Genomic DNA, 23,508 nt, shown 5'->3' with positions numbered 1-23,508 from the left:
AATCTCAGACTCAGTTCCACTCTCTCCAGTTTGTCCTAGAAAACTGTTCCCCTTCATTGATCCACATCCATGAAATGCATGATTTTCCTTAGGTATAAATGCCATAGTTTCTTCACTCTCAACATACTCTTAACTGATAATTAGCATGTTTTGTTCAAATTTCAGCCTGCATTGCATACAATTTCATCATACTTTTTTTTTTTTTTTTTTTAATACAACTTTAACAGAGTATTACCAAGAAATGAGAACATTAATTCTTTGCAATTAAAAATAGCTATGACAATTACAGTGGTGACAAAGTTTCAGATTTGCTTGTTGTGGGGAAAAGTGCTCACTCATCTACCTTACACACATTTTAATGTAAAACATCTCAGTTTTAATTTTATAGAATCCAGTTAGTCATACAATTGGACAAACCACTTAGAGTCTCTAGATGTTATGTGAACAAAATACAGTGTGCAGAAAACAGGCATCTTTCTCATTTGTATTTATTGTGCTGGAGCTAAATCAACAAATAAAGGTACTGAACTTCAGATTTTGCCTCTACCCATCAGGATGGCACCTTCTGATGGTAATGGATTTTTTTTTCTTTGGCCTGCCCAGAAAGAACGTAAAAGAGTTACTTACCATAAGATCTTTCAGTAGTAAAACTGCTTGTAAAACTCAATAATCTATTCTTCTAGGATGTTTAGGTTAGAAATTATATGGTATGTCAAAAGTCTCATCCTATTTTTATCATCTGTGACAACAGAGCACTGGTCCTGTAGGACAGAAATAAATAGGATTTTGATGTCACTTTCCTATAATCCTTATCTTAACAGAGAAAATTATGTATGCAAAAAATGCAAGTACGAGCATATTTGTTTCACCATCACAGACTCTTTACCACCATTAGCAAAAAGACTTGACTAGGGATCATATTTGTTCTTTGACTAGGGATGCATATTTGTTCAATAATTTGAAACTCTGTGTGCTCTGCTGAGTAATGTTACAAAGTCGTTGCTCCAAGACAGGTGCCACTGCCTTTGATGTTAAGTAGTGACCCGTCACTGCTTTCAGCAACTGATCCACATCAGAGTATAATCCAGGTAGAACCGGATTATTTACCTGGAACCATTTGTAGAAAGCTGTGAATGGAAGCAAGTGATTTGCAAGAATATGAAACATTTTGGTTAGGTAACAGACAACTAAAATGCTAAGCATCACCATTCAAATTCACTGGGTTACTGAAAAGCTGGTAATGTGTCATGGTGAGTTAATATTTAATTTATCAAGTAATTTCAATCAGTTGGTAATTCCTGAAATATTTAGAACTTCAGAACTAGTTATTTAATTATAAATTTTGGAATAAAGTGGGTAATTTTTTTCATGTTGTCTTTAGAAGTCTAGTAAATATAAATGCCTTTGAAATAGGTATCAGTATTGTATCAAGAACCCAGAAAGAAAAATATTTGTTTTTTTCTATCATAAATTTAAAAGAAGTAAGAGCTTGTAACTTTTGCCATAGTACTACTTTAATTTCTTTGTAGTTCTATTAACCTCATTAGCTTTTCATCTGTTCAGCAGCTACATCTGGAAGGACATTTCCTTTTTTGTATTTTTTTAAAACCATTTATGTTCAAACATAAATGTTTTTTTCACATTTTTTCCTTATTTTTGTCACTTCACTTGGATGTATAGTCCAATCACTGTTTTGATTTTTAAATCTGAAAACCAATCAGGAAATTAGCATAACTGCAACATATAGGATGTGACAGGGATACATTTTAGAGGTCTCTTGAAAAATCAGTACAAGTAAATGCTTTGTCGAAACACTCACATAATGCAGATCAGTTTGATCAGTTTCTCACACTGTTGTTTGTTAATACTAATCGTTTCCCTGTTCTGTTTACACCTGAAATAAATCTACACCTCTAGCTAATGACTAAGTAAAAATGAAATTTCTCACTATTTTAGCTGTCATAGACATCTCCATCTTACATAACATTGATAGCTTAATTTGTGCTGCAATTTTATCTTCATATATGTCTTCCATGACACTTCTTAACAGGATGACTGACTCTTCACAGGATATGAATTAGACATGTATGGATACTTCAAAAAACATTAAAATGATATAGAATGGAAAGTCTAGTTTAAAGCCACTATATTTTTACACATACTAGAGATATCCACCTATTAAAAATTTTGATTCCCTTAGCAAGCAGCTAATAAAAAATACAAACACAAAAAATATAGAGGCCTTTGTCATTTTCAATAAGGCAAAAGACAATGAGTGATGAATGGACTACACCTTTTTATTTCATGTCGTTGGAGATTCTTTCCTTGCTGCTGCAAAATATTGAGTCTCTCTCTCCATTCCAATGCATTAAATACAAAGCCAAATTTTCATCTAATTTTCAAAAAGGTAAGGACCTTAGTAGGTCCTTTAATTTTACCTGAAATATACCAAAATAAGTACTGGGCATATACACTAAATAAGGACAAAAATTTATGGTCTCATCAGTACAGAATATCCATACTAGTTTTACTTTGAAAACAGAAGCCAATCGAGGCCACTTCGGTGAATGGAACACTGGGTGTTGTGGTTCAATGGTTTCTGAGAAGAGAGTAAATACACTGTTGAAATGCATAATTGGTAGCTGTTCTCAGAATTGTTCTTTTTTTCCACAGTGATACAAGTGATTGTAAATAATGAATGTTTATTTCAATGCATATAGAATTAATAAACCTATTGTGTTTCTATTGATGTATACACTGTTGTAGAAATTCAGTTATCAGGTTACCAGAAAGAAAATTTGAAAAACATGTTGTCTAAGACTAGTTTATACTAAAGAAGAGCACTTCACAATGTACTACATACCCCCATTAACAATTAACACCAGAGGAAGTGAAAATATTTAGCACTTCGCAGATTTAACGTTTTGCTCTGTCAGTTGATGAAATAGCTTTATCTGTTTTGTTTCATGTTACTGCAATTACAATAACGAAAATGTTTTGCATTGGAATTCAGCATAAATAACCTGCACTATCGTATTAATTTTACTTGTTTTCCATCTCATTGGTGATAATCCAGTAGCCAGAACTAGTAGGTAAATATTTGGTAAGCATGGTAAGCAATACTTTTACATTACTGAAATTTATAATTATAGTTCTTTTCCTCTGCAATAATTGAATATATCTAATTGCTCTTCCCTTTAACTTTAATGTTTGGTTTCCAACTGGTGAATGGACAGGAAAGCAACATTAGAGACATTATTCTAGTGTTGCTTTCCCTCCTCTACAATGATTTGAACTCAAGCAATAAAGTTAAATGGAAAAGGCACTATACTAGATTTTCAATTACAGCAGAGGCAGGGAGCCACAATTATCCCTTTCATTACTGAAATACTTCTCATAGCTATACAGGCAGAATCCCTGCTGCTGCTACTTCTGCTATTCCTGTTGCTGTTACTGCTGCTCTTAAATTGAAGTGCCCTTGAAAAGAGATGAGGTTACAGGTCACCAAGTAGAATTTAAAATTGTGAAAAATGTATATTTAAAGGATAATGAAAAAAAATAGAGCAGGAACACAGAGGCATTCAGAGACCTTATCTCTGCTGCAAAGATACGATATTTCTACAGATCTGTAATAAATTACAGTAATAGGAACTGTGCCATCATGTTGTCAATGTGTGAGAAATACGAGCATGAGCCCTGTCTGTCTTAAGAGTGTTTAAATCCAGAGATACTTTGCACCAAGTATTCACTGGCTGTTAACAACCAGGTGCATTCCATCTCCAGTGCACCTTTTTAATGTATTACAAATTACCATAAAAAATATTATTTTTTAAAAATCATTTTGAACATCTTTACATGAAGGATATCATATCTCAGGAGCAGTTCTTTATTTCCCCTGTCTACTTCACTTCACTTTGGAAGTTGATACCTTTTCTCCCAAGGACATAAAACTAACCAAGCACTTTTAAGACTGGAACTGCTAATCACAAATATCTGCATAGCCTTGAAAGCGGTTTACCTTAGCCTTTTGTGAGGTGGACCAGCAATTCACACCTTGCCTATTAGCCTCCTATGTCAGAATGGACTCGTCACCAGATTGTAAGATCTAAGGAGGCAAAAAATAGCAAGATAGGCTCCTATGTCATCTTTTCTTCAGTACAGGATAAAATCATAACCTATGCTACTAATATTGATGAGGATGGCAAACAGTCAAGCTTCTGTTTCATGTTAATGAGCACTGGAGAAGATGCTGCATACAGGAAGCATCTGCCCACCTGAGAAGGCCATTACAACTTTTTTTTTTAAGGAAAAAAAATATCTCCGTATGTTATTGCACTATACTTTTCAAAGTACTTTAAAAATGTTACAGTTTTGTTAGGGGAAAAAAAAAAAAAAAAAAAGAAGAAAGCCTTCTGAAATACCCAAACTCCCTTTTTCTCTTCCTTCTTCTAATATTTGACAAGGAAAGTCGAAGGCTTGTTTTGTTTTGTTTTATTTTGGTGGTGGTTGTGGTGGTTTTTTTATGGACACAATTAAGGCACTCTTAATTATGAGTGAAATAATTTATGTCTTGTCTCACACTGACTGCACAAATAAAATCACATGCAGTTACATGAACAGGCCATATCTTACTCATGCCAGAAATTAACTGCCAGATTTTCATTTTAAAATATCAGAAGGGGGTGGGGTAGGTGGAGGGCTAGCATGTCAAAGACTTTCTTATGATGGTGTCATAATGCCAAACACCACTTTCAGCAGTGTATAAGCCTTTTCTGACTTTTATCATTTAGAGATATTAGAGCCTCAGAATCACTGGCCTCTGTCTCCGTGGAGAATGGTCTTTCTTAGCTCTAAAAATCTTTCTTGATATCCTGGCAATTTACACTCTTTCTGAACTATTACTCTGCAGTGGAGTGCAAGGCACTCTTTCTGTCACTGTGTGATAGTTCCAGTCAGATCTGGAAGAGCAATTGTTATGTTCTTACACTATTTTAACATGCGAAGTATAAGGCTTATTCTTAATCACACCAAAGGGATTAATTTCAGTATCTGCTTAAATACTTTCCTGCCCTCTTATTCTTAAAACAAGCATCAGTAGCCAAAACTAGAGGACACTGACAATCATTTGGGAATCAGAAATGTTTCTAACTCATACAATGGCTTGCTAACTGAGTTCATAATGAATATTCAGAGAAAAAATATTCTAATCCAGGCATTTGATAGTCAAGTTTTCCCATGAAAGGAAAAAGACATTAAAAACATGAAAAAATATGTATTTTATTCATTATTGAAATATTTGCTTCTGGAATTGATGCTGTTTAGCAGATTCTATGCATTTCAGAGCTGAAATAACATCCCTGAAATTATTTCTCTAAAGTATACTAAAGGGACAAGCCATAAATCCAAAAGATAGAAAAAGCATTAATGAAAAAAAAAAAAAACAACAACAAAAAAACAAATAAATAAATAAATAAAAATGGACAAATACTAGACTGCAGTTTAAAAAATACTGCAAATTGCTAGACATGTTAAAATATTTCTTTTTCCTCCCTCAGTATGCATATCTTTAGTGGATTTGCTGTGTAGATGTTAAATATGAATATAAGCTGAAAAATGAGAGCATCAACTTATTGCTTTCATGAATACTAATTAAGGAAGATAACAAATATAAGAAAACACCACCTAAGAATCCTTTCCAAATAAATCCCTTTTCCTTTACCATTTTTGATCTCCCTGTCTTTGGAAGACCTTTGCAGAGAGTAATTGTCCTCCTCTGCAGTTACGAAGAGTCTTTGCACCCCCGAGATTTTCAGAAACATCCTTCTCTTTCGCACCCTCTGTCTTTGATTTCCACCTAGTTACTATTTGCTCTCTCCTTCTTTGCCTTTTCTCCAGGATCTTAACTTATCCTGAGTTTTCTATACATACATTTCCAACATCCATGGCAGTTGCCTACTACATTGAGTCACTGCAGAGCTAGAGAAAGATGCAAAGGAGTCTTTGAGCCAGCTGCCTCTTATCAGCGCAGCCAAAGTACGGCTGAACGCCAGGAAAACAAGAAGCAGGAGGTAGGCAGGATAAAATACTGAAAGTATGGGCAGAATGCTAAATATCTGCAGTCAGGAATGAAAAGCTACTAGAACTACTACTTTCCATGCTACCTTCACTTTTCACATTTCTGCTACTTTCACATTTTCCCATAACAACTTGGCTTTTTTTCCCTAATTTTTATTCCTATCCAATGTAAGGTGATAAGCCAAGAATTGATGTTGTTCTGTAGGACTGCAATTGTAAGACTGAAATTTCCAAAAGAATCACTGCTTTTCTTTCTTTTCCCTTTCCCTTTCCCTTTCCCTTTCCTTTCTTCTACTACCAGAAAAGAAAGTATTACAATTTGTAGCAAAGGGTAAAAAGAAATCTAGCTATGTTACTTGGGAGCAAAATCAACAGTCCACAGTTTAAGAACAGTAATTCAAGAACCTTTGTTTCAAAGCAATGACATAGATATACTTCCATCTTTTTGATGGCTCTTCAGTGTTACACTGCATAATTTGAAAAGCCTGTAAACAGAATCTGATCTTAATTTGAACAAACTGAATTCAGGTTGAATTAAAGCTTGAATGAAACTCAGTATCCCTAGCTTCTGACCTCAGATGCCTGTAATTCATAGAAACAGAGCTCTTAAAACTTTAGATTCTTTATGTTGTTAGTAGGAGCAATGATCCATAACATATGATCACATTGCAAGGATGATGACATTGCAAAGATTCATTCTAACAATTCCATTTTGTCAGAAAATTTATTTTATGGGTTTTCTCCAAGTCTCTTCTCTTTGTCTGCATGGAACTCCTACCTCTGTTATAATAGATCACATCACACACTGCATTCAGGTGTTGAAACAAAATTAAAAAAAAATACTTCAGGTTTATTCCTAAGCCTGTTATAAACTACATAGGGAATATACATCTCCGTAAACAGGACCAGAAGTTATTAAAACTGTTTCTGTATTTTTGAAAGCATATTTAAAAACATAACTCATATGTGTTTTTAGCATTACTTTACAAAGTACAATACAGTGTCCTTCAGTGTCTGCTAAAACATCAGGATTGTCCTGTCATGCATACACACACAAACTTTTCCTCATGGTTTGCTGTGGGGATGCTCTGAAAAAATACTAAGCAAACATATGTGACCAGGTGTACGCTACAGGAAAGAGTTGCAGAGTCAGAATGATAACAATCATGCTTTCATCAACCCTTGTTATTTTAAGGTGTGCTGCCTCCCCTCCCGGTAAGATGTATTTCAACAGAAAATCAGAAACATCTTGGAGGTTTCCCAAAGCAGATAAAAGATTGACTGCAATTCTGTCTAGCTGATATGCAGAAATACAGAGCACTGCTGACTGGACTGAATGGCCTGCCTGGAGAATGCAGAGCTGTATTTGTCATTAAAATTATCCAATAAATCACTTATTAAATGTGAAGTGTGCCTAGGCACTTATAAATATCATCCATACATTTGATCCAAAATGGAAATGTAGTGTCTGTTTTTCCCTGAGCATTTCCTTTCTATACAGAGATTATAGTAAACAACACTCTAAAGACAAGTAAACACATCCTTTTTCACTGTCAGAAATTTAATTTTCATTTAAGTACAGCACATGTAAATCTAGAAAACTGGAGAAAAATGATTAATGTCATATTAGTTGTAGAACTATTTTCTGAAAGAGTAGCTTTCATTCTCTTCCAAAACTATGAACATACATTTTATATGTCCTTAACCAGTTGTTTATCAAATTAAAAGCATGTGTGTGAAAATCTAATTCAGTGACTACCATTTTTTTTTTCCAGCTTAGAAATGATTCATCATCAGGATCTATCAGAGCACAACTTTCAAGTCCCCCAGGGGAGCCCCACTCTTTCCACTGGCAGAATCCAGTTATCATTGTACTGAACTTCTCATTTACAAAAATGTGCAGGATGTGCTTTTTAGGAATAAAAGGATTCGTACCAAGTGTAAATTTGGGGCATAAGGAGTTAACACGTCACTTTCATAAGATGTAATAAAAACTTTAAAGAATAAAATTAGCGCAAAGAAAAGTGTGTAAGGGATGCACAATTGTCATAAAACCTCTGCTTTCACTTTTCCAAAAAGTAAAATACTAAAGAGTGAAATTTTATGACACACCACTGAGAGATACAGAACAGAATCTTTCCATCAATGGCTTTAAATTATTTCTGAAGTTTTCTGAAGATGAAAAGTTACGGATATGGGACCCCAACCTAACTTAATAGACAGTCTGTTTTGATGGAAGATTGGAATGTTTGGAATCAACTGCACTTTTATACAAAGATTGAAATTTTAAAAGGCCCCCTTATCCCCAGCAGCAGTCCCGATATTATCTTTCTGTTCCTAATGCATACCTGACACCTACCTGCATCAGTCATCAACAACTCCTGTAAAGGAAAAATATTCAGTGAAGTAGATAACTAAGCATTTTAGAAATTTCACACCTGTGTGTCTCTCTTATCCAATGTAAGCATAACAGAATAGCACAAGAATTTCACCCGTAAACCTTAGCTTCAATGAATAGCTTAAAAGTATCACTTGAGTGTAGCCTGCCCATCTGCAGACAGCCTACAATAATATTTCTAAAAGGAGAGATTGTTCCAGGACCTCAGTGGAGTACTGGGACGTAGGAATATTCTGGTGGTTCCAGAATTGTAAGGACACAAGTAACAATCTGACAGTAACTAAAAGTTTGGCCCAGGCAACCAAACAGAGCATTTGATTCTTACTGTCTCTGACAGAAATATCGCTATGGGAAGAAAAATGAGCATGTGTCCTGGTTTCAGTTAGAACAGAGTTAATTTTCTTCCTAGTAGCTGGTAGAATGCTATGTTTTGGCTTAGGATGAGAAGAGTGCTGATAACACCCTGATGTTTTACTTGTTGCAGAGTAGTGCTTATACTAAGCCAAGGACGTCTCAGCTTCTTGCTCTGTCCTGCCAATGGGCAGGCTGGGGGTGCAGTAAGAGCTGGGAGGGGACAGACCCAGGACAGGTGACCCAAACTAGCCAAAGGGGTATTCCATACCATCTGACATCATGCTAAACTATATATAGGGGTGGCTAGCCGGGGGAGGGGAACAGACTGCTTGGGGTTAGGCTGGACATTGGTCAGCGGGTGGTGAGCAATTGCATTGTGCATCACTTGTTTGTACATATTATTAGTAGTAGCACTATTATCATCATTGTATTATTATTATTGTTATTGTTATTGTTATTATTATTTTCCTGTCTTATTAAACTGTCTTTATCTCAACTCACGGGCTTCACTTTGCATTTCTCTCCCCCGTCCCAGAGAGGGAGGGGGGAGGTTGAGCAAACGGCTGTGTGGTGTTTAGCTGCTGGCCGGGTTAAACCACGACAATAATAGCTGCTGGCCGGGTTAAACCACGACAATAATTTAAGAGAAACGTGAAACATGAATTTCCTACCTAATGGTGAATGCCATTACCATTTTGCATAATATGTATTTGTTCTTTTTTTTTTTATTTTTTTTTTTTTTTTTTTTTTTTGAAAAGAAACAATTCCATCCTGGCATAAGTATTCCTCTAGTTATACATTGCTGTAAGATGGTCATTTCAATAATTATCCTTTAGCCCAAGGAATCAACATATTGCTTCAGGAATTTATTTCTATAAAACACCTGCAAAGAAAATATTCCCAAAAGATGTCTAACTGTACAGGCTGAATTCTTCTCCCCAACTCAAGATAAAAGAGCATTTTTTTCCCCAAACTCTTTTTTTCTGTTCCTAATCAAGCTGAGTCCTTCAAAGTATTCCTCACTTGATCTCTTAAAATAATTTCTAAGCTTTTCCTCACAACTGATGTTCAAGGTAACATAAATAGCCTACCGCCCATGTAAGACTTATCTGCAGTTAATTCTTTACGCTGGTTTTGTTTGAATCTATAGCACATGTTCCTACCAGTGAATACCTGCAAGAACTCTTTTTAAAACTTTTCCAATATTTCCTTTCATGTATTTCTGTTCAAAATTAGTTTTAAGGAATAAAAAACGTTTTTCACTACACGGTCAATTAGCACTTTTCCTAGCATATAATAAGTAACACAGGGACTTTGAGCCCACACTATGGGTAACCACCCTCACCCTTTCAATACTTTATGGTGTACTCTCTGTCTCCCTCTTCATTTACCTTCATTTTTTTATTCTTCTTCATGACAAAATATCAGTATTTTACAGGTAGAGAAGAAAAATGTCAAAATATTCCAAATATTACTGGCAAAAGAAAACTATTCCTTCCCAGCTCAAACTAAAATACTTGAAAAGCTGTTAATATTTTCTCCTTTGCTACAACCAATCCAATATAGCTTTGAAAGAGTCATTTAGATCCAGAATAAAAACAAGCTACAAGTTAAGTAGGTTCAAGTAAATATTCACACTCTATATACTTGCCTAAATCAAACTTCCAAAGCCTTTCAAGTTTGTTCAACATAGACTTCATTCCAGTTTGTAAACTGTTTCCTAAATAGGTCTGTAAGATTGCCTCAGATCATTTTGGTCATTCAAGACACTTTGTGCTGTGAAACAAAATAATATATATATATATATATATATATATATATATATATATACATATATATATAATACATATATATCATTAAATCTAAGACTGACAGACACAGAAGCTGATTTATTTATTCTGTAATTCTTATTCCAGTCAGCGATTGTCACCATAACTCACATCTGCCAAAAACTATACTTTTGGGCATAGTTTATCAACTTAAATATTTTCATTTCATTTCTCATCTTATATACATTTATGCACTATTCCAGTCTTCCACAAAGTGACTTCAGAGTAATAGCTGTCTTTATAGAACATGCCATTTTCTGACTTCTAACTAAGATAAAAAAAGTCACTTTTTCATCTATATTCACTACCAGTTACAAAAGCCATCCTTAATTTCAGCTCTTTATATTTAAGGATGTTGGAGAGTGGGATTTGGAGCACTAATGATACTTTTCCTCAGTTCTCTCACTTGTGACACCGACACCCATTAACACCACATGAAATATTTATTTTGTTATCATAAGTTTAATAGAAGCCCATGGTGAAGAATATTTACATACCTCAATCTCTACAGAATTAATGCTACTGATTCTGTCTAGGGAGCAAAGAACTCTGGAATAGAAGTTAAAGATTATCTCTTACAGATGAAATTTTACTTGCACTAAAGGTTTGGCAGGGACCAAAGCTGGAAAGCAGCTTTGCAGAAAAGGCCTTGTAGGTCCCAATGGAAACCATGCAGAACATGAGTCAGCAATGTGCCCTTGTGACAATGAATGGTAGTGGTATCCTGGGCTGCATTAGGAAAAGCACTGCCAGCAGCTCAAAAGAAGTGATCCTTAACCTCTACTCAGAATTGGTAAAATACATCTGGAATACTGGGTCCAGTTCTGAGCTCCCCAGTACAAGAGAGGTATGGACATACTGAAGAGAGTCCAATGAAGGGCCACATATATGGTGAAGAGTCTGGAACATTCTTCCTATCAGGAAAAGCTGAGAGAGCTGGGACTATTCAGCCTGGAATTTTGTCAATGTACATAGATACTTGAAGGGAAGGTACACAGAAGATAGAGACAGGCTCCTTTCAGAAAAAAAGGACATGACAAGAGGCAATGGGCACAAACTGAAACAAAGGAGGAAACTTTACTACATGAGCACTGACATAGGCTCCCCAGGGATGTTGTCAAGTCTTCCTCCTTGCAGTTATTCAAAAGCCATCTGGACATGGTCTTGGGCAACCGTCCTGCTTGGTGGTCTTGCTTAAACAGGGGACTCAAAATGAGCTGTCAGTGTGTGTTTGCAGCCCAGAAAGTCAACCGCATCCTGAACTGCATTAAAAGAAGTGTGACCAGCAAATTGTAGGATGTGATTCTCCCCATGTACTCCGCTCTTGTGAGACCCCTTACTTACTTGCTTACTATTTTAGGCAACTTAACATTAATGAGGGAATTGTTTATTGTGAATTCCATCATTAAAGTCCTGACTGTCTCCTGTGTCATGTATTAAGGCTGTTGATTCCACCAGGGGATATACACCAGATCTTTTTGAGGTCTACTCTTCATTTGACGACATTGTTTGCTTTCATTTCTCGCCCCTCTTCCAGTTTTAATCCATTTTAATAATGCAGCCCTTCACCTTGAAATAAAGTGATAATGTCTTTGCAGTAAGTCTCTTTTCTTACACAAGTAACACAGGAACTGAATGATTCACTTTTGTGTTAAACTTGAGAAGTAATGATGAGTACAAGTTGACATATCTATATGCTACTCACAGTATTAATCTGAATATGTATATTAAAGGATTGACTCTGACTATATAGTTACTGTTTCTGAAACCTACATTTGTACATTTTCCATGAAGAACAACCATCATGATACAAATTCTCTCACATCATTTGGAGCTATTATAGTTTTAATAAGATGCATTAATAATTTATGCATTAATATTTTCAAGCATCAGCTCATTTAATAAGTACTGCTGCTCTTTTAAACTCTCAATTTACAATTTGTCACTGAACATCTTGTTCTTTTGACAATATTTCAGACAGTATTTCTTTTTTTTTTTTTTTTTTTGTAAAAGCTTTGAGAAAATATTTGGTAGCATGTACAATAGCCAATTTCTACTATTTATAGTTAGGCTATGAGGAAACCTTATTTTGTGGCATTATAATTTACTGCCTTTTTTTGTTGTAGTTACTGAACAATATTATATTGTTGTATTTCTGTATTTTGTGACAAAATATTTTAAAATATATTTGGCAACATTATTGTCATATCACTAAATTTTTACTTGCATGCATTTTAGAGCAAGACATTCTATTCTTTTGTATCTTAACAAATGTTGCTAAAAGGGGGAGACATAAGGTGAAAAACAGTTGCTGAACTGTGCTTATGCAATACATCTAATTTTATTTATGTAAAAATATTTTCTATTAGAAATAATAAATTTCCATTACTCATGAAAATGAAAAATCTATTTTAAAATAGATTTTACATAAGTTACAGATGGTTTGGCAGATTTTTCCTCTATTGTGTGTTTAAAATCAAAAGGTTGAGTTATCTCAAAATATTTGTTTTAATTGTGCAGCAAAGGATGTTGATAAAAAGGAAAATAAAAGAAACTACTGGCATTTCTGGATACAGAAGGACAACTCTGAGTCGGTGATTCAAGCCATTAATCTGACTAAAGAGAACTCTACCATCAATTTCTGCAGTAAGTCACCTTCCTTGTCACCTCCTCAAGCTTCACCTTTATCCAGATGCTCAATGGGGTAACACTTGAAGTGAAAATATAACCTTAGGAGTGAAAGATGAGCTTTTCACCTTGGTGGTTCTATAACTGTTCCAAAGTAAATGGCCCAAGGCCATTTTCCAAAGAGGCAGTTAATTATATTGAGTTTAAGGTAACTTAATTATCTTATATTTCTTTGTTCAACTGTTCCATTATTTCCTTATGAAAGGACACAATGATTTAAATATAGAAAGATAACTCCTCATTCCTCTTCATAATAATAAAACTCATAGTAAAATAACAAAAGATATTCATATAGGTGGAGGGAAAAGTGCAAAATATTTGTTGTTTTGATTTGGGATTTGGAGTGTAAGACCTATTTTCTCCCGCCACCCCTTCCAATTATAATAATATTTTCACTCTCAGTTTTGATGCCTATCATTATCAATATCACATTAACAGTAACAATGAAACTTATCTGGTAAAAACAGAATAAGGCTACAGAAGAATATTATTATGATCATAAACTTTGTTTCACTATCAACAATAGTAGCTAGAAATATGAGGGGGTATATTCAAAACATTTCTAAGAAAAAAAATAAATAGCAGAGAGTAGCACGAATATTTTCACAAACTGGTCATATGCATTATTTCAATTAATGTTTCAAAATTAAGCATTTTTATTTTCTGTGTGAAACAGCTTCTTAGAACCTCTTTATTTTTATTTTCTTTTAAATGGTTCACTCACTCAGTCATTCCCAGCAAAACATCACATGCAATGGTTTCTTGAGAAGACAAATACCACCATTCCAAACGTCCCCTTCCTCCTCCTTTTCTCCAGCTGCTATTGCTGAGAATGATTTAGTGTGGGTCAGCTGTCCTGGCTGTGTCCCCTCCCAGCTCCTGGTGCACCCCCAGCCTCCTTGCTTTTTCAGCACCAGGAGCTGAAAAGTCATTGTCTCTGTGTGAGCACTGTAAAAACATTGGTGTGTTATCACCATATTTTTGTCAAAAATCCAAAACACAGCTTCTATGAAAAAATTAACTCTGTCCCAGCCAAATGGTCATAACAAATGGAATCAGATTGGAACAAATAATTTATTTGTTTCCTAAATGATTTAAGAGCTACTCAGCAGGTAAGAGAGGAGCTTTTACAAAACTTCATTAACTGTATAGTGACAGTCCTAGATATAGAAAAGATTAATAGAAGGGGTACTACAAAAAATGAAATGAAATGAAATGAAAAAAATAAAATAAAATAAAATAAAATAAAATAAAATAAAATAAAATAAAATAAAATAAAATAAAATAAAATAAAATAAAATAAAATAAAATAAAATAAAATAAAATAAAATAAAATAAAAAACTTAAAGGTTTATAAGCTCTGATTGTTGTTAATGGAGGCCCATTCCTGATCTTTATATTTGCAGAAACACCGTAGAACAATCAATGGGGAAAATATAGAAGATAAGTAGTAGGGGCAGCCTAACATGATCCTTTCGTAACCTACTGGAAGTCAGTGGCATATATGACACACAAGCAAATACAGACATAAAGACATTTTGTTCACCTCCTCTTATCAGTACTGTTGTCACAGAATAACCACTTGCCTGTTCAACTCTGCAGCAGGAATTCATGTGTATCTGAGAACGTAATGCGGTTGTCAAAATGACAACAATCTTGTGTTTGGCGCTTCAACATCTGAACAAAGAGCTAGCGGAAAATGTGTGAAATATGTTTAAAAAAAAGCTCTTTGGATGTTAAAGTAAAATTCCCTCTGGACTTTAAAGAACAGCAGGGGGTCAGTAAAGAAAAAATATTGGTGTTGCAAGGCTTTTGAATAAATATCAGTAACATCAGACGTGATCGGTTGACTTGAATTTGATATTACAGCCTACATGCCAGCCAAATCAGTTCTACTTTGAACTAAAATTAAACGAGGCACCTGCTGCAATGTATCAGTGCATACTGCAAAGAGTTTTCTTATCAAAGATACTGGTCCAAATCCTCAGCAGGCATAAATTGAAAAAGCTAAATTGAAATTGAGACAGTGGAAATATGCCAATAACACCAATATTGCTTGACCACCATCTCTGTTTTGACCTACACTACCTTTTAAAGTAAGCAAAGTACTTAAAAAAAGTTTTTATTTTCTTTTCAATCTTTTTATAGAAAGATTTATAGAAGATTTCTCTGTATCTCCCCCATCAATCCTGTAATTCTGAGAGTTGGGATATATTCCCAGGACAACTCTAAATTGCTTAAACAAATGTCAACTGCAAAAATACCTAACTTAGACACAAGGCATCCAAGTGAAGAAAATCTGTGAAGTAGGGAATATGTGACAGCAGTTTTCTTATTGACACAACATGACTACACTGATGATAGCTTGTTCAAAAGAAGTCTCAATCCACCTGCTGTAGGTCTTCTGCCAAATATGAACTGTAATGGCAGGAAGAGTCATTATAACCTTATTAGCTAAAATGATGATTGCTCTTTTGGGCCAATACAATACCAGCTAACATCAGTTTTTGGCAAGTAGCACTTTGTCAACTGCTAAGCCTGTGTATGATAAAGAGAACTGGAAGGAAATGGGTTTAGAATAATTCTGGCTCTGTGTCTTTTGAAATTTCTTGGTAAGATATGAAAACAGTAGGTGATTACAGCTTCCATATTATTCGTTCAATTCATTAATAACTTCCAGCCCTATGATAAGGGGAAGTCTGTTGTTAAATAACGACTTCCGTTTTCCCTCTTTTGAAATGCCCATGTCTAAGTAGTTAGGGAAGTGTTCTCCAGTCCTGGGCCAAATGTTTCTCTCGTGTAACTTCAGTGATATGGTATAAAATCTCCTTCTCATTGCAGGAGGAATGTCATCCAAGTAATTAAATGCAGCAGTGTACTGGGTCTGGCTGGAATGTTAACTTTCCCGGCAGCAGCCCATACAGTGCCGTACTCTGTACTTGTAGCTGGAACAGCAGTGTTATCACACCAGTGTTGTGTCTACTGCTGAGCAGCAGTGGCACAGCATTGGGCCTTTCTCTAACCCTCCTAGGGGGTGGGCAAAAAAGTGAGGAGAGAAACATCACTAGGGCAGCTGACCTAAACCAATCAAAGGGATATTCCATACCATGTGGTGTCACACTCAGCAATAAAAGGTGGAAACAGGAAGAAGAGGGGAGGGGTGGGCTCTCGTTGAGAAGACGTCGGTCCTCCTCTCGAACACCGGCTGCGTGCGTTGAGGCCTTGCTTCAAGGACGTGGTCAATCATCGCTCATTTGTGGGAAGTAGAGAGTAATTTCTTTCCTCTGCACTTCCATATAGCTTTCATTTATTTTGTTTGTTTGTTTTCCTCCCTTTTTCCCCTTTCCCTTTTATTTCCCCTTAGTTAAATTGTTTAGTTCATGGTAGTCTTTATTTAATTATTATAATTATTTCCCTTTAATTAAATTATCCTTATCTCAACCCGTGAGTTGTTCTTTGCTTTACTTCTCCCCCTCCTTATCTAAAGGAGGGGGAGTGAGAGAGCGGTTGTGGGGTTTAGCTGCCCAGCACGGTAAAACCACCACAAGCAGTTACAAAAGGATAGTAAAATGCAATCTACAACAGTTCCCTTAGTATTGCAGCAGGCTGTATTACTTCTGTCCATTACCATAATGCAGTCATTTTTATATATCTGTTTCTGTGGTCAAAGTGAACCATAACACAAGAGACTTGCTGTTAAAGGTTTTCTGTCCTGCCATAAGATTAGGCTATACCACTTTGATTATACAACACTATGAAGGAAGGGAAGAGAAATAAATTACTTCTTAAGCATAAGGTGAAAAGCACTGAAGGTACTGATATGATATTTTCCAATGGTTAGTTTTTCTTCTATTTCTTTGCTTAGATTGCATTTAGAAACAGATAACATTAGCATACTTTGCTTCAGACATTACCATATGCATTACTAGCACTTTCACTATATCCATGTATTTTTATTTATTTATTTTTGTGTGCCATGCTGCCTATAGAGAACCAAGCTAACCAATTTCTTTCTTTAGTTCTCTTAATAATTTTACTATAAAGAACACTTTAGCTTTTGAATCTGCTAGAAATGTAGCTGCTCTCGTTGTTATTTGAAAGTTCTCATCCTATAAAGAGCACTATCATAAATACGCGGAAAATAGAAAGAAGAATAGAAATAGAGAAATTTATAGAAATAAAAGCAGATGCTGAAGGTGTTATTAGAAGACAAAGTGTTGCTAGCCATTCTTTGGTGAGTTTTGTCAATGAAAACAAATACATTTTCTACATAACAAAGTTTTTGTCTTATCTGTTCCTTTCAGCTTACATTTTTATAGCCTGTATAATATTCTAATGAATTTGAAATTGAGTGATCTACCTTACTGCTAAAATGAAAACTACTCAGTTGTTAGCATAAGCCAACTAGCAGATACGGAGAAATCCAGAAGCACTTGCTAGATCATAAATTCAAGTTTGCCATTTTCTTCCATTTCATTTGGACTAAGAGCTGGGATGAGAGCCACATGTACTACTTAAGTCAGAAGCACAGTGTCTAAACCTGGCCTCTGTACTCTTATTAGAATTGCCTGAATAAAGTTAGACAACTGAGTTCAATGTCAGGCTCTTTTTGCAGCTCCTTTTTTTTTCTATCAGAGCTTGCTGTACATGTGTTTTCTATATTGTAAGAAATATACATTCACCCCAACAGATCCACTTAGCTTTTCCAACTTTAGACATATTTTCTTTCTGGTTCTTCTGAGGCACTCATCCATCCTTTCTCTCACATTATGGTAGAAATAGAGGACAGCTACTATGCTGTTACTTCCCCTGTACCTTTTATTTGGATGAATAGATATGACTCTGTTCTCCAGGGCTGTCAAACCAGAACATTTCAGAAGCTATACGTTCATTCAGGGATTATGTTTGTTTTTAATAAATTCTACCTTCTGAAGAATTTTTCTAGGCTTTGATCTGCTCAGTGTTAGCTCACCAGGACTTAAGAGAACTCTGTTCATTACACAGAACTTCAATGAACTCTGGTGGGTTGATAGTCTAATTCTAAATTTCTTCTCATCCCCAAAAGAGTCTGTCTTTTTCTAGTACATCCGAAAGGTATCACAAAGAAACGAGATGATATTTTGAGTATTGAATTGATTAAAATGTACATTTTTCCCCTTAATGGAAGCTGCAGCTGTTTCCCTGTCCTAGAATTGCACAAAATCTGTTCAACATAGAAAAGCTTCTGAGTTTCTTTTTCATTTGATCCACATACAACAATTAAATAATTGGCCTTCAGGTAAGAAGTCAATTCCCCTTAGAATGCTACTGCACCTCAGATGTTACAGCATTTCTGCACACCAGCAGATCATTAAGATATAGAGAAAAAGAAATGGGAAGTGAGGGTAAATATTTATTTCTGGTTTCACTTAGAAGATCACTGGACAGCTGTTGCATAAATGCATTTTGAAATTGTTTGGTTGCTGGACGCTACCAAAGTTGGAAGCTAGGGACAGTTTGGGATGTTGAAGAATTTGATCTTTCAAGCATCTTATCAAAAGAATTTTAAAGCAAATTAAGAGAGAACTTAAATATTGGCTGTAAACTTTTCCTAAATTCTTTGATAGATAATACTGACTAGGAAGTGGAAAGCTGGTTTTACCCAGCTGGGCAGCTGAACTCCTCTGCAACCACTCTCGCACTACCCGTCCTCAAAGGGAAAGGGCGAGAAAATGTGATAGAAAGGGCTCAAGGGTTGAGATAAGGACATGGAGATCACTTAACAATTATCATCATAAGCAAAACAGACTCAGTGTAGGGACATTATATATAATTTATTGCCTACCACTGACAGACTAGAGCAGTGAGAAACTAAAAGCAAACTAAATACACCTTCCCCTCATCCACTCTCTTCTACGCCCTCTCCCTGAGCAGTGCAGGGGAATGGGGAAGAGGTCCGTAGTACTTTGTCTCCACCACTCCTTCCCAGTCACTCTCCGCCCCTGCCCCAGCGTGGAGTCCCTCCCACAGGATGCCGCCCTTCCCAAACTGATCCTATGTGGGCTTCCCACAGGCAGCAGCTCTTCAAGAACTGCTCCAAATATGGATCTGTACCACAGAGTACATCCATCAGGTGCAAACTCCTCCAACACAGAATCACAGAATCATAGAATATCTGAGTTGAAAGGAACCCACAAAGATTGAATCCAACTCCTGGGTGCCCAGGAAGAACACTGACAATTACTACACAGTCAGTCCTTTGTGCTCTGGAAAACTCTATGAATAAAATGAAGAACAAGCTTCATGAAATTTACCTGCCACAACTTTCAATACTGTAGCATCTGAGGTATCTGCAGACCTAACTGGAAATCCTAGACTCTGCTGATACATTGTCTGTATTCTTGGCCATGTGAGCAAAATCCTGCATAACATACAGCATGTCCCACATTCAGCCATGTAAGCCCACAGAATATATAAAAAGCCTATGAAAATGGTTACTATGGGTCCTCGACAGGCAGCAGCTCCCCCCAGACCCCCTGCTCCTGCGTGGGCTCCTCTCACGGGCTCCAGCTCCAGCCTGAGGCCTGCTCCTGCAGGGGCTCTCCATGGGCTGCAGCCTCCTCCAGGCCACATCCACCTGCTCCACCAGTGGCTCCTCCATGGGTTGCAGTGTGGAGATGTGCTCCATGTGGGACCCATGGGCTGCAGGGGGACAGCAGAATACTAGAATACCATGTATAAAAATAGGATTCTAGCTCCTGATTCCCCACCAAGGGCCTCTCCACAGTCAGCAGGGGAACTTCTGCACTGTGCCTGGAGCACCTCCTGCCCTCCTTCTCCACTGACCTTGGGGGCTGCAGGGCTGTTTCTCACTCCTCACTGTCCCAGCTGCTCTTGTGCATATTTTTTTTTCCCTTTCTTAAATCTGCTCTCACAGAGCCGCAAACAACATCACCTCAGCTCTGGCCAGCAGAGGGTCTCTTTGAAGCCAGCTAGAACTGGCTACTATCTAACATGGGGCAGCTGCTGGGCTCTTCTCACAGAGGCCACCCCTGCAGCCCCCACTACCAAAACCTTGCCATGTAAGCCCAACACAAAAGCCTGTGTATGTTATGTAATGTTAATCAGTCAACATATGTCCAGGAAATATATGAATTATGAACCAGAAGGATTCTTTTAAAAATGAAAATTTTAATTTTGATTAATCAGATGAGGTCTAAATCTGATTAATTTCTGATTAAATTGAATTAATAACATGTTTAAATTCAATGTTAAATAAGTAGCTATTAGCTTTCTCAGAAATAATAAGGATATGAATTTTGTATTCTCCACCAGTTAGGCTGTCTATTAAGAGTTGTTATTTCCATGGGGCATGTAGTCACCTAGTACTCTGAAAAACTGGAGTGAAAACTTGACTTAAAATGAAGCACCCTCAGAATCAACTTGGGAGTGAATCTGTAATCCCTTGCTGTCTGATATGGGGAAACAAACAAACAAACAAGAACCTTCAGGAAAAAAAAAAAAAAAGAGGAAAATTAGCAGTAACCCACATAAAAGCTGAGTATTCTCCATTAAGAGGCATAGAGCCTTCCATCAAGTAGGAATTACTAAAAAAGGGATTATGAACTGCACTAAATAGTAAATTATTGCAAGGGGTTCCCAAAAGAATTACCTTAATGAAACTGCTACCTAATTAAATAGCATCTCTCCCTCTTTGCTTTTTTTCCATGTGACTGCAATAAACATTAATTTTGTACAAGATACTTTTTTTTTTTTTCATAACTTACTAATTCTAATATATCTACAAGCTGGTTTTGTTGTTGTTGTTGTTGTTTTTGTTGTTTTGTTGTTTTGTTTTTTTTTTGCACCTGGTATTTATTTGCATTGAATGCACACATGCAAAGCTGTTACTTCAACTAATCTTTAGAAGTTTTACATTCCCCTGTGATAGGTTATGCTGAATCTCTTTATCCCCTGATAAGGTGAAGGTGTACTTTTGCTCTTGGAGGACAGTATGGTTGTTATGTTTTACATATTGTTTGGTTTTGCTTGTTGCTTAAGAAGATGTGTTTTTTACTAGAATACCATGTATAAAAATAGGATTCTAGCTCCTGATTCCTTTGTGGAATCAGCAAAGTTTAAATATTTCACTATTATGTTCTTTTCCGCAGAATATAAAGCAAGAGAAGTATCTTAATTATACATATATATACATTCTATGAACCAGTCAGAAAGAAAACAGGAAAAATGATAATTCAATTTTGTTTTTAAATGGACTGTTAAGGTCAGAACTAATGTAATGTGATCTATATTTTGTGACCACAGAAGTTCTACCCAAGGAAACTTATTCAAAATTAAGTTTGTATTTTCATAATATTTTTCATGTTTCAGATAAACTACTATAATACCATACTTCTGTGATACTGGGAGTGATTATTATATTCTTCAGTCATTAACATAACTTAAATATCTAGGGGTAAAATTTAGAGTAAATTTTCGTTCATTTGTGTACTGCTCTGCTGTAATAAATGTTTGTATTGTTTTTTTGGCAAGAGGAAATTCTAAAACTCAGCAACCTGGATGTTTAGGGAAGTGTCTTTGTATGAGTTTGTTGTTACTACATTATTCTTTCTAAAATGATTTATGGCCACTATTTTGTAGATAAAATATTGTATTTGTTGGTTCTTCAATACAATACAGCTATTCTTATTTTATGATGTCTCATGGACACATCTATAGTTCAAAGATAAACTGTATCTTTACAAACTATAAAACTTAATGTTGTTCTTCTTAACAGCTTAATAACTCTCTCCTATTTATTTTTTAAAATGGGATTAAAATTTATTTGAAGAATATTTTATTTATGCCGGACAAACCTTACGCTAGTGGACTAATATGTAAAACAACTATGCTATTTTGAAAGCTCTTTGAAGAACCTGAGTTTACAAATAACTTAGCAGAAGACAATTCAAAAATTAAACAATTCATGTCAGGTATGATTTTTAAACATACATTTTCTAAGGATATTTCACCTACTTAAGGCTCTGGATCTTTTCAAACAAAAGCTGCAACTATTTCTTTTACACATTGCATATCTTATCTAACTTTCCAGAGATCCTGAGTAATTATCCAGCACAAGTTAATAGCAATGGCATTTTGCTAAAGCAAAGGAGAACAGTCAGCATTATTTAAAAAAAAAAAAAAAAAGCAACCAACAAAAAATTCAATAACGACCAACAACTCATACTTTATACAATTAAGTCCTTAAAATATAGCTGTGCTAATAGCTGGAGAAAAATGTGTTGTAGGATACTGCTGTCCACCAAAATGTTATATAGTATCTGTGAATATGCAATTAAGGACAAGATTAGCTTGCACACTGTGCATCTACTCAGTGATCGTAACTATCTAATCCTCTAGTATCATGGTAACAAGCAGTTCGTTTTTTAACAGTCTGTGCTTCTTGCTCTTCTTACCATTGCCATGTCTATGCCTAAAGTTGACTCCTCTAGTTATGATCATAAAATAAAAGCAGTATCTTAAGTGTAAATGCTTATAATTGAAATATGGTCTAATGTCTCCACCTACAGACCTGCCTCCCTGGAAAAATAAATTTCTACATAGTTGTTTTTTAATCTTCCCTGGAAAAACAACCAACCAACCAACCAACCAACAACAAAAAACACACACACCAAAACAAAAACAAAAACACACATATTTCTAAATCTATCACAAACTGAGAATAAATCATTGAACATTCACACTTAGACTTACCTGACAGCACCTTTTACATTTGGATTTTCATTATGAACAGAAGAAGCAATACAGGCCACTGCCTCTCTTATATTGCACCTTCCAAGGAAAGAGATCAGAAAGTGCCACAAGAATTACTGTCTCCTGACAGACCTCACAGCAAATAGGTAAGTACTGTCCATATTTCATATATGATAAATTGAAGTGTTTTAAAGATGAGTGACATGAAAAACAAACAAACAAACAAAAAATAGGGAAGTGGAATGTAATGTTTCAGTTCTGGTAATATTTCTTGTGCTTACCTTCATACTTGAATTACAAGTGTAAACTGAATAGCAGTCATCTGAGATGAGGTTATTGTTCCAATTCTTTTTGGAAATAAAGAAAGCAAAGACAATCCTGCTTATTTCTTAGCATTTTTACGTTCCTATT

The sequence above is a fragment of the Aythya fuligula genome, chromosome 4, assembly GCF_009819795.1.
Source record: "Aythya fuligula isolate bAytFul2 chromosome 4, bAytFul2.pri, whole genome shotgun sequence".
In the NCBI taxonomy this organism is placed as follows: Eukaryota; Metazoa; Chordata; class Aves; order Anseriformes; family Anatidae; genus Aythya; species Aythya fuligula.
This window is presented reverse-complemented; position numbering follows the sequence as displayed.